General features: G+C 38.8%; 1 long non-coding RNA gene across 1 annotated transcript; it reads right to left on the bottom strand.

Annotated features, from left to right (window-relative positions):
* Window positions 1-9,491: 9,491 nt before the first annotated feature.
* Window positions 9,492-13,180, bottom strand: LOC115926623. The gene is made up of 4 exons (XR_004065172.1): window positions 12,977-13,180; window positions 11,562-11,831; window positions 10,873-10,959; window positions 9,492-10,559 (listed from the first exon to the last, which is right to left on the bottom strand). It is a non-coding gene; the product is annotated as an uncharacterized LOC115926623 (long non-coding RNA).
* Between the last annotated feature and the right edge of the window lie 384 nt (window positions 13,181-13,564).

The following is a 13,564-nucleotide window of genomic DNA, read 5'->3' as shown; positions in this document are numbered from 1 at the left end:
CTTTTTTGTCTCGCCTGCGTAGCAAAAAGCGAGACATAGGCGCCGCTTTTCTTAGTCAATATTCACTTCAAAATGCTGATTATATTCAGAGGATTTCATTTTTTGGGGCCTGCTAATGGGCCACCCTGCCTTTAAATAATGTTCCAACCTCAATTGTCATCATATCGAATTGCGTAATGCAGACGAGACCGCCGAGAGCGTTTCTCTTAGAGAGTGGCTCGGCGTCTTGGTTTTCAGTGGTCGTCCCCAGCAGCGATCAATAAACATACCAAGACCTGATACCGACTCAAGTCCCCAGCAAAGTAGAGGTCATCTCCTTGCAAGACAACGTTGGTGGCATCCGATTCCAGATCAACTAAAGCATTTGTCTGGAACCTTTCCAGTGTCAGAAGAAGTCACCAGAGCTCCTGTTGCTAAAGGCTACCTTACCGAGCTGTGGTTTGAAAGACCCACTGATGATTTCCTCTTCCCTGTGGCCATGTGGGAGAATACAGAGTCAGTGGCAAGACAGTCCTCTGCTCGGGAGCGAAAATGGACATCTGGTAATAGGCGTTTATCCAGAACCACAGTCATTGAGGTACTGTCACATTGAACGTATGATACTGTAGATAGCAAATGTAATAAAGAAATCATTGCACTTGAAGTAACACATGGTCAACGATTAATGTACTAGTATAACATTAGAACTCAATTAAATGAATGGACAAGCATGTTCTTGTTTTTCAGTACCCTTCTTATTTAACTCCTGGGCGCTGAAGCAACTATGGCCCCCCACGAGTTCTAAAACGGCGCATGACACACTATACATACACTTCGCATTAAGCACATTAACATAAATACACTCAGACAAAGTATTCACCACACTTTTTTGTCTCGCCTGCGTAGCAAAAAGCGAGACATAGGCGCCGCTTTTCTTAGTCAATATTCACTTCTAAATGCTGATTATATTCAGAGGATTTCATTTTTTGGGGCCTGCTAATGGGCCACCCTGCCTTTAAATAATGTTCCAACCTCAATTTGTCATCATATCGACTTGCGTAATGCAGGCAAGACAGCCGGGAGCGTTTCCTTAGAGAGTAATGTGGCTCAGCATCTTGGTTTTCAATGGATGTCGCATAGCAGCTATTAATAAACATACCAACGCCTGATACTGACTCAAAACCCACACCAAAGTAGAGGTCATCTCCTTTCAAGACAACGTAGGTGGTTTCGGTTTGACGTTCATTAAAAGCATCTGTCTTGAACCTTTCCAGTATCAGACAGAAGTCACCAGAGCCCTTGTCGCTAAAGGCTACCTTACCGAGCTGTGGTTTGAAGGACCCACTAATGATTTCCTCTTTCTTGAGGCAACATTCAACCTTAACCTGCATTTGATATTTATGGGTGATTACTGTACCGTTTTCCAAACCTGGCTTGGCGTAGGTGATTACATTGAAGAAGATAATAGCTGTGTTATCCTCCTGTAATGACACAGCAAAGAAGAGGTCATGTCCTTTCCAGACAACAGATGTGGTGTCCAATTCCGGATCATCAAAAGTAACTGTCCGGTACCTTTGCAGTATCAGACGGAAGTAACCAGAGCCCTTGTCGCTAAAGGCCACCTCACCAAGCATGTGATATTTACGGGTGATTACTGTACCGTCTTCCAAACCAGGCTTGGCGTAGGTGATTACATTGAAGAAGATAATAGCTGTGTTATCCTCCTCTAATGACACTAAGTAATATAAAATAAAATAATATTTCCCTTGTTTTTACAATAAAATTTAAATACTCAACAGTGTCTAGCCCACTTGCCTAGGGAGAGAGTATATCCATTTTTCTTGTGTTATTGGGAAACTGTTTATCATAAGTAAAAGTCTGGCATCAATTGTAATCCAATTGATGCTTTCTACTTCACTAAGAGCACAGGTCAAGTTCCCTGATTATTCTGCCGTCCAACCTTAATAATGTATAGAAATTAAAAAAAAAATGATATATACACTATTACAATAAGCAAATGAACACTACCTGACTGTGAAGATATAGCCATAACATCACACTTTATGACCAAATGGAATGACACACAAATGTTTATGAAATTAAAAACTTTAGTGGATATGCATCATTGTTGCAATCTGAGCAAAACATCAACCTCTTTCCTATAAGTTCAATACGCAATCTAAAATAACTGAAAAAGGGGAACTAAATAGTTGAATAGTCTAGTAGTCAGCCTGAAAATACTCCTCTAGTGTTGGAGGATCTAATCCAAAGAACCATGACGTGTTATTCCTATACAAGCAAGTATGGGCATTGGTCAGTAATCCACAAACAGCATACATCTTTCCACAAGCAGACAAAAATACTTTCTGAGTCTTCTTGAAGTCTACCAATTAAAAAAAATTCACTATGAATAGTTAATGTCAAAATCTTGAGAGCGTATAAAACTATGGATTCCTCTGGTATGTTTGGAGGTGGATGCCTATAAGACAAAGAATACCTACCTTTAATTTGATCGAGCTTGCCCTTGTCGAGGGGCTGGCTCTCCTCTCCTTCCCCTTTATTGACTGCTGGCCTAGATCCACAGGCATTACCGTTTGCCAGAGTTTGTCCGAAGACTGCCTCCAGAAGGGAGCTCAAAAGGGTCTCCTTTGTTGCCCCCTTACTGAAGGCAATCCTCTTGGCCATCTTAGTTAGAACCAGTGACCCACCAGAAAACAATGGCACGAGTTCCTGAGAAGAGCAGTTAGGAATGATACATATATGTAGAAAAGTGTGAAAATTACATTTCTTTTTGATAACAAGGATGACCCCGGTCTGGTCGAAGCTCAGGCTGGGGAACCGATGCTGGAACCTGTGAGTCGTGAGGTTCCACTTCAGGTTGACCCGATGCTGGTACCTGTGGAGTAGACATTACTGACTTTACATTGGTAGCCATGGTGTTGGTTGTGGTAGTCACTAAAAGAAACTTGAGTAGGGTGGTTGAAGGATTCACAGATTTTCATCTGACAGGGACCACGACGTGAACGCTCCTTCAATGGCCCCACTTTTTTACTGTTCTCCTACTCTTAACTATAGGCTAGATACAGTACAGGTGATTGATCTGCAGTAACCTCTAAGTAAGCTATATGGTAATGCAGCAGAATTAATGATAGTCTATCGTATATATTTTGAGGAGGTATCAGCAAGGTAGACTAAACTATAAAAACATATTTAAAAAAAAGATAAAGACGTATGACATAAAAAGAATATAATCGAAATGTCCGACTAAGTTCCGTGGCACAAACTCGGCATTATTAGACAAACCTAACAATTGGATAAACCTAATAATTATAAAGCTTGGTCTTGTTGCTCTGTTCGCCAGCAGTTTAAGGATATGAAACCCGCGGCACACTACTCACAAAAGCTCTAACAGCCCAAGCTTATACAGAGCCTACAAGTAAAATAATGCCGCGTATGTACCACTCACCCAACCGGTTCAAGAACAAATTATAATAAACGTAAAACAGGGGGAAAAAAAAAACAATAAATACTGAATTGTTACTCAATAATATAAATATTATCAGCACTCAAACACACCCAACGCACATATCAGTACAAAGCGTAACAAAATGCATACATCTATAAAATGCATACATGCATATATATCTCTACAAATCCAGTAATATGTAATTATTATATTATTTATATTATTTCATATTAATAGCAACATAAAATGTGCATATTGAAGTAAAGGATAATTCCTCTGCACGTACTTCAGATGAAAGGCGCTGGCGCAGGTGTGCATGCGCAATTAAAACAAAGAAGTAATAAAACAAATAACAGAGTGCGCAATATGTTGTCACTGACAACAGGTGCCTAGCATTACGCGCAGCAAAAACAACTGCAATTTTGACTTCCTTCACTATAAAAAAACAAAATTTGATCGCTAAATCACCAAATATATGAAAATCAAAAAGCTAAATCAAAAGACTCATCCTAGAAATGGCTTGTACGTGTCCAGATCATCACTCTAGTACCAATCACAGCATAGAAACAAACGCCAAAACGGAAAAAATAAGAGAAATAAGGGAGCTCAGCAGAAACACGTCCGCCCCCACTCGCCCCTCAGCCATACAAAGGTTCACTGACTGAACCTTTCCTAAATCAAGAAGTTGCCTTCTCCCATCATCAGAGAGTTGGTTCATCAGAAACACCAGGGGTCTGAAGTAAACCAACGCCGCTGGTGTGTTCACTGGTTGTAGAGATGGAACCACTCTCAACCAGTTTTGCTGTTCGATCATACATATAGCTCTCATCTCCAGCAAATCAACATCAGTCACATGAGGTCGCACTGCTTGCCAACCTGAGTTAACCTGACTGACTAGTCCAAACTCATCAGCCCCCACCCCAATCACAAACTGCGCATAAAGCGCAATGTCTCACTGTTCTTTTGATCAAAGTCTTTTTTACATTGACTTCTTTCAAACTCGGTCTGTCATCGATACACCATTCAATGCCATGGCATGGATCTTAGCTCTAGATGTTTTGGCAGGTACTTGTCTTTCCTCTCAAGGAAGAAGATACATAAAAAGGAAATCATTGCACTTGAAGTAACTCATGGTCACTGATTAATGTACTAGTATTACATAAGAACTAAATTAAAAGAATGGACAAGCATGTTCTTGTTTTTCAGTACCCTTCTTATTTAGCTCCTGGGCGCTGAAGCAACTATGGCCCCCCAGGAGTTCTAAAACGGCGCATGACACACTATACATACACTTCGCATTAAGCACATTAACATAAATACACTCAGACAAAGTATTCACCACACTTTTTTGTCTCGCCTGCGTAGCAAAAAGCGAGACATAGGCGCCGCTTTTCTTAGTCAATATTCACTTCAAAATGCTGATTATATTCAGAGGATTTCATTTTTTGGGGCCTGCTAATGGGCCACCCTGCCTTTAAATAATGTTCCAACCTCAATTGTCATCATATCGAATTACGTAATGCAGGCGAGACCACCGAGAGCGTTTCCCTTAGAGAGTAATGTGGCTCAGCATCTTGGTTTGCAGTTGTTGTCACCCAGCAGCTATTAATAAACATACCAAGACCTGGTACCGACTCAAGACCCACACCAAAGTAGAGGTCATCTCCTTTCAAGACAATGTAGGTGGTTTCGGTTTGACGTTCATTAAAAGCATCTGTCTTGAACCTTTCCAGTATCAGATGGAAATTCACCAGAGCCCTTGTCGCTAAAGGCTACCTTACCAAGCTGTGGTTTGAAGGACCCACTAATGATTTCCTCTTTCTTGACAGTCCTCTGCTTGGGAGCGAAAATGGACATCTGACGCAACACTGCCATCTGGTGATAGACGTTTATCCAGAACCACAGTCATTGAGGTACTGTCACATTGAACGTATGATACTGTAGATAGTTCTAAAACGGTGCATGGTACACTCTGCATACACTTCGCATTAAGCACATTAACATAAATACACTCAGACATAAACATACCAATGCCTGGTACTGACTCAAGACCCACAGTAAAGTAGAGGTCATCTCCAGTGGTGGCGTCCAATTCCAGATCAACTAAAGCATTTGTCTTGAACCTTTCAAGTATCAGACGGAAGTCACCAGAGCTCTTGTCGCTAAAGGCTACCTTACCGAGCTGTGGTTTGAAAGACTAATGATTTCCTAATGATTTCCTCTTTCTTGAGGCAATATTCGACCTTAACCTGCATGTCATATTCACGGGTGAACCAGGCTTGGCGTAAGTTATTACATTGGAGAATGTTATAGCTGTGTTATCCTCCTATAATGACAAGAAGCAATAGAACACGTCTTTCCTTTTCTTCGGTTCTTTCCCTCCTTTTTCCAAGTAATTGGTTTTCTAAAAGGAATGAATGAAAAACCAGTGTGTTCACTGGTTGTAGAGATGGAACCACTCTCAACCAGTTTTGCTGATCAATCATGTCTCTCATTTCCAGCGGATCAACCTCTGTCACATGAGGTCGCTCCGCTTGCCAACCTGAGTTAACTAGCCTTTCTCTGTTCCTCTCTGTTCCGATCATGTGGACTCAAGATTTCAAGATTTCAAGATTTATTCATTCCATTCAATAAAAACATATAGTATATAAAAGATAACACAAGTGTAAAAAAAAAAATACAAGTTATACAAACATCAGAAGGTCACTGATCAGTACATTAAAGGTAAAGAAATCAAATGGAATTTGGGTCACTGCAAAAGTTCAAATAAATTTGAACTTGTCGAGGCTGTGCCAAAGGTTTGAATGCAGGCACGTAAGATGCCTTCCTTGGCACTCCTTGCAGGTTTTTCTCTGAGGGCAATCTTTGACCTGATGGCTGTCGTCACTACCACATCCCATACATAATTTCTTCTGAAAGAAGAATTGCTTTCGAAGTGGATGAGGCTTCTTCAAGAATTCCTGGCACTCATCGAGATGGTGTTTTTCATTGCAAAAGGTGAAATAGATATGCAAATTTCTGATTTCCTGAAGTTGAGAACTCCATTATAATTCCATCAAAATGGGCTTAAATGTATTTTTTTGGTTCCTTCACATCTACATACACAATGGTTCACCGCAGTGACTGACTTTCAAGGACACTATCATCATGTTCAACTATTTACAAATTACAAATCCCCATCAAATATATTCAAGAAAAATGAAGATACATACATATTGAATTTCTATGGAGATGGAATAATCTAATGTTTTTCTAACTTTTTTGATGGGTTAAAACTACACTTGAGAGAGAATCTCTTGGACGCATACATGAGGGTATGATTGTTGATTGACTCGAGCGTGCTGGTATGCCTGTAAGATGTACAACTGGCTCACCCCTGTGCCTTGCGACTGTAGCAGCCTGGACCTCCTGCCACTGGTCCTCGACAGCAGGGCACAGGTAGCGGCGCTGCATGGCATAAAATGTGGACTTATCCATCATATGCAGGGAGAGCATCTTGGACAGGAGCTTTATTTTACGGAAATTGTATCCTGAAAACAGAATTGCCGCGGTCATCTTCAGGTCCCCCACATGAGTTCCATTCAGAGTTTCCTGAGTGCACCAAGAAGACGTATGTCCCGCAGGACAAGTCTGAAAAGAAAGATATGCTGTTTTAGATCTACTGTATACAAAGCAAATGAGCACATAGATTAAGCTTTTGCATATGAAAAGACCAAGAACTTTACCCATGTGACGCGGGCAGCTGAACCCCTGCCATGCTTGACGGTAGCTCCTGTTTTGGCTCCCACACCTTACTGCAGTTTCCCGCATTCCTCGATGCCAAGTCCAGTAACCTGGATTTGGACACCAGATAGTACTCGGCATCCTGCGCCTCCTGCGCATTCAATTTTTGGTGTAGGCCAGACTTGGTCCTAGAGGTCTCCTCGGTCTCCTCGGTCTCCTCCTCCACTGCCTCTTCAGCCTCCATCCCAATCACATCATTCTCCTCTCCAACCTTGTCAAGATTGTCACATGACAGCCTGTAGCAACAGTATTGAAATATAACAAAATAAGGTTTAAGGTGAATAATCATGCAAATAGATGCTCTTTCTTGTAAAATTCTTAAAGTGTATTTTGAAGTTGTATTATCTCTAATTGTCTCTATCTTGGTCTGAGAGTGAAATTGATAGTCTGAAAAATCTCTTAATTTCTTCTAGAAAGTAAATTTAGGAACTTCTCAAGAGTACTCTATTTCCAGGTATATGACCAAAATAATGCAAGTGAATGAAAATTCTATGAATCTTACATCAAAGCAGAGCTGCCAACCATTAGGTTTTTACCAGAATTATTGTTTTTTTCCTCTAAATTTGGTAGTACGTTTTTTATTCATAATTTTTTTTTTTTCTTCTATTCTAATTTTTTTTTTTTGGAACAAACCGCACATCAACCAAATGCCCTTAAATTTTGATCACTACTTAAATAGAAAGCTAAGGTTAAAACACATTTGAAGAGAAAAATATTCTCATAGAGAATGAAACGCTAATAATACACAAAAAAGACCCAAAAAACAACTACCTACCGGTACTTGTAAATATACTATAGGTCCCAATATGAAAATAACAGCATGAGGAAAGGACATTTCTGCGTTTAGAAGTGTGTCGTGTGTGGTTGTAAGTTTCGTTTTTTTTGCCATCAGGGTTCGTTTTATTGGTTGCAAGAGGTTGGCAGCTCTGTCAAAGTCTTTGACCCTCTCTGGCGGAACCCAGGGAGTACTGGGGGGTGTTTCACTAAAGCCCTAAAATCGATCTAAAATCGATTTGATCGATTTTAAGGGCCTAAAATTGATTTCGATTTTAGCAGCAGTTTCACTAAATAAATAAAATCGATTTTGGCCTTAAAATCGATTTTAAGTTAGAGTGTGATCCATATCAATTTTAAATCAATTTTATCCTTATTCATTGCATTATTGATATGCTATGTTCAGCATTCATCGGTTTTAAAGGCGCAAGTGTCGGCTAGCTTCAATTTGAACATACATCTGAAAATGAAGAATTCTGTTCTTGGGGGAACAAATCTTTGTTCATAACCAATTTTGTTTTAAAATCATGATAGTTACGCATTATCAATACCAAATGTGGCACTCTGGAGGGGGGGGGGGCACAATGGCCCATTTTTTTCTTCAAAAATACATGGGCGGCCCGTTTTCCCTTAACCCTATCTAGTCTGGTGGGGGGGGGGGCCTTATCCAGCCGGCGGCACGGGAGGGGGCCCAATTCGTGAGACAATATTTAGCAGCGAAACAGCCGGCCGATAATTCGCTCAGTGGGGGGGGGGGGGCCTCGAAAATTTGAAAAATCGCACCCCCCCCCCCTTGAGCGCCAGGGGAGGGGGCCCATCTCCAAAAAAAAAAGGTACTGTTAACGTGTTCTTACACGTTTTTTTCTCCAGGGGAGGGGGCCCGGACCCCCCAGGCTATGCAGTTTCAAAATAACCCATGCTAGATAGGGTTTAAGTGCCCCTTTTACATCTGATTAACATCCCTTTTTGTTTATTACAAGTGCACTTTTCCTTCATGTAGCTTGTCCCGTTTCACTTTGTTTTTAAGTTCCTCTTGTTATTTCTAATAACGTTTTATGTTTTCTTCTTAGAAGTGACCCTTTTCCATTTTGTTATGTGCCCCTTTTTCTATATTTTTTTTTTACCATATGTGCTTACAATTATGTGTCCTTATTTCGTTCATATTCTCTCTATCTCTCTCATTAACATAAAACGACACTCCCATCACAACGCTTTGCTTGCCGTAATTTTGTTTCTTCATGAACACCCCCCCCCCCCCCCCTCCAACCCCACAAAAAAATAAATAAAGAACAAAAATGAATAAATAAACACCAACTTATAACAATAACTCACCAGCATACAAACACACCATTCTTGAATCACATCATTGCCCTTTATCATTATGTAATTATTATCACCATGCGCTTGCGTACAATCTCATGTATTCATCCCCCCCCCCCCTTATCTTCTTAATAGACAAAAAATACATACAAAATAAAATTAACACAGATTTTAAAGTATAATCAATATGTTTATGCTGAATGAAATCTACATTTTGTAAATGATGAGCATAGCAAACACATTCAAGGGATACAATTACAATATTTTAAATGACACAAATAAAAGTGCTCCTATGAAAGTATCAGCCAGTTGTTAAAACTACTGCAGCTGATATCTGCCACTCTCTATTCGAGTTACCTTTATGGAGATTAAAAGAGTAATACTTGTCACAAATATTTCTGTTACTCATACGGTTGTTAATCTAAGGATGATATACATTGTCATGTAAGGTCACGCAGTCGGTGAGAATGTGGTTTCTTGATGCAATAGTTTGTCTATATGAAATTAATCATCAATTCTTTTCTATCAGCTTTGACAAAAAATTCTAAGGACAACATAAGTCAGAGTTAATATATTTCCTGCAGGAAAAATCTGTTTTCACTCAATCACAATGTTCTGTTGTTTATTTTGTATTTGTTGTTGTGCAATTGCTACAATAGCACTTTAAGCACCAACAGGTAATTATCGATACATAGTCATGCAAGAAGTGCCTCTAGGAAGAGTTCCAAATAGGTCATCAAACTGCTGCTCAGATGAATTGCTAATTAAGAAATTCCAATTTGATATTTTAAGATTTATTGCCATGAACAAAATTATCTATGTGATGTGAGTTTGGTAACAATAACCTCCATGACAGATTAATAGCTTTTTATTTCTTCTCTTTTCTTCTGCAAGATTCTAAAATTCTGTTTAAAATATAGGAAATCTTGGAAGTATCATTAAAACGTTTACTTCCTTTCAAATATTTTATGTTAACATTTTATCAAACCCAAAACCTCAAACTCGATGGCAAAATTTTAGTACCTTGACTAGAGCATTTTTAATAGCTTATAGGAATTAATTTGTAAATCTTATTTTACAAGTAGTGTTGGTTGTAAAAAGTGACCAGTCCATGATACCAAGATCTGTATCTCATTGTGGTCCCTCTTGCTTAAAGCTGGAAAAGGGAGCTTCTATCTGTAGGCTGGCTGATGTTTCATATGAAGCATAACGCTGCAGGTAATTCAGGCTCTGCAGTCTAGAATAGGAATTGAAAGTTATGTAATAAATGAATCAATTACTAAATACTAGTACAACTTTTCAATCAATCTTCAAATAATCTTTGTATTAATGATTATTTCAAATACTTTAATTGCTAAATAAATAAAGTAGGAGAATAAAAAATAGTTACAGAAGATAAATGATTAATTGTTAGCTCTGGATAAAAAAAAAATATCCTTTCATTACCATTTGTGTATGTTTTATCTAACAGAATGGGTAAGATGGGTATTAGACTTCTTGCAAGGATTATGAAAAATGATAGATCAATTTTGGTAATTGATACTGCTTACCTTTTCAATTTGAAGAGATGGACAATAAATGTTCATTTGTCATGAACTAGCAGTACATGCAGATGCCATAGCTCTTTATTTTGCAACCTAGGATTTAAAACAGAGATACATATATTTGTTATGAAGAGAGCACATCTATTTTTCAGAAAAGTAATTGTCACTGTATCAAATGTGTTCAAAAGAACATAAGTACATTTTTATCAGTAATTACAACAGTAATTTACATGTATTCGGTCCAAGACATTGTTACCAACCAAATTGTAAGTTTTAGACATTTGGAAGATTGACTACGGAGTCTAATCTTGATCTCGGATACCCTGCTCTTGAACCAAACACTGTTGTACACAGATTCAATGAACATTCCCCTGTCGTGAGTAGAAGGCAAAGAGATATAAAACAAACAGAGCAGCTTTCATCATACATATATTCTCAATACAGTTTGTTCAATCACCTCTTTATTCATTAATTGCTGCCCTATTATTTGTACAATATTAATCAGGCTGGCTGATGAAGTAATTTATCTATGATTTAGACATGTCATAGTTGACTTCCCCCTCACATGGATTTATCAGTTTGCGATTGTACGTAGAAAATTTAATGAAAATCAAGATTTACACACTCAACAACAAATAGGCCTAAGTGATCTATTTATACATAGGTCTAGAAGAACCACACAAAAAAAAACTTACCTTTGTTTTATTATTGGTGTGCAAATTTTACTAGTAATAAGATCAATCCACAAGGCCGCTTAGCACAGTAGGATCTATAGCTGTACACCTAGACATTGAGCTTGAGTACATTCTGCATATCCAAACCCTTTCCTTGAGCCTGATGCCAAGGAAGAATGAGAAGTCCAAGACTTTAGAGACACGGAAGAAGAGAACTTTTAAGTCTTGGACTAAAGCCAAGGTCTATTTGGTGGATACGACTTGTGGTCCACTCCATCTTTTAGTCCGTCTCTGAAATTTAAAAAAAAAAAAATTAATTCTAGTATAGTCTAGAGCTTGGAGTTGGACTGTGTTAGGAACCCTAATACCAGGGATGGATCAAGGGGGCACAGGGGCACGTGCCCCCCCCCAAAAAAAATGTTAAAATCAACAAAATTTTCCAAAAATGTACTGACCAACAGGGACGTGCCCCCCCCCCCGGCCAAATAAAAAGAAATGCGCTCTTTACCCCCCCCCCCCCCCCCACCTCACTTACAGGTCTACATCTACCCTAGATTTAGATCTATCAAGTATCATGTAGATCTAGACCTAGACTCTAGACTAAATCTACATCTAGAGTAGATCTACACCTTGGTCTGACAGTAACACTCTAGGACCTCTAGATCTAGATCTAGAGTCTAATTTTCTTTCATAAAATTTTACCTTCAAAACAATGATCCTATTGATTTTTAATAGTTAGGCCCTAGGCCTAGCCCTAGGCCTAATACTATAGACCTAGTAGACCTAGAGTCTAGATCTATCATTTATAATTAGACCCTAGGCCTAGATCTATACCTAGCTCTATAGACTAGACTAGTCTAGATCTAGACTAGAGTCTAGAAAATCTAGACCTAGACTAGACTAGTCTCTAACAGTTAGATGATACTAGTCTAGATCTAGACTTTCTAGGCCTAGGCTAGTCTAGATCTAGATCTAGACTCTAGAATCTAGGTCTAGAAGTCTATAGATCCTATCAACAAAAACAAGACAATGCTAAAATAAATAAGGGATAGATCTAGGGCCTAGGCCTAGATCTAGGCCTAGATCTTGATTCTAAGCCCAAATCTACAACTAGTAGCATAACTAGTAAAACCACAATACTACTGCAAGAATAAACTAGACTAATGAGTTTGTACCTGTCTGTCCTAACCGAATAATAAACGTCGTTAGGTAATTACTATTGAACCTGCATGAATTTATATGAATGGGACTGAAATGGTTGAACCGGTGCAATTCGTCCACTTGGAGAGTGATTTAAATTGATTTTATTTAAGATTTCGTTCAGTTACACAAAAATGAAATTGCATAATAATGAGAGGAACACTTTTCTTCTTCCAAAATAACAGATTTGTTATCAACAGAATTGATATTTTCAAAGAAAAACAGATTTTACTTACTTTTCAAGGACTCTCACTGTAGCTAAGCAAGGCCATTTTGTGATCGATTTACCCCAAATTGACTAGCCTTGATTGCAGACACCTAAAAATCTATTTTAGCTTAAAATCGATTTGATGAAACAGCTCACATGTATCGGTTTTAAGCTAAAACTGATTCGGCCTTAAAATTGATTTTTAAAATCGAAATCGATTTTAGTTGATGAAACACCCCCCTGGAGTAATGCTGAAACGAGTTGCACCAAGGCACACTGTGCTGTGTGTCAACATTCACTCTGTACCCTTGAGGTAACTTTACAGAGCCATTATAGACACCATCAATCAAGTTTGAAATAAATGTTATATCAGCAATTGCTTCTAAAAGGAAAAGGGGAGGGTATGATGTAACTTATGTAAACAAAAATATAACTTGCTCATTTTCTGATGCATCTCGATGAGCTCGCCCTCCATACTGCTGAATGTATTGGTATGAAGCGGTTTCCAACACCCACCGGTCCAAACAAACCATTGGAAATCCTGGATGTGATGTGATGCATCCCAGGCCCAACTCTTCTTCTGTGTACGAATCCATCTTGTCAACAATTCGCTGTA

The sequence above is a fragment of the Strongylocentrotus purpuratus genome, unplaced genomic scaffold (assembly GCF_000002235.5).
Source record: "Strongylocentrotus purpuratus isolate Spur 01 unplaced genomic scaffold, Spur_5.0 spur5_scaffold_2, whole genome shotgun sequence".
NCBI lineage: Eukaryota > Metazoa > Echinodermata > Echinoidea > Camarodonta > Strongylocentrotidae > Strongylocentrotus > Strongylocentrotus purpuratus.
This window is presented reverse-complemented; position numbering and strand designations above follow the sequence as displayed.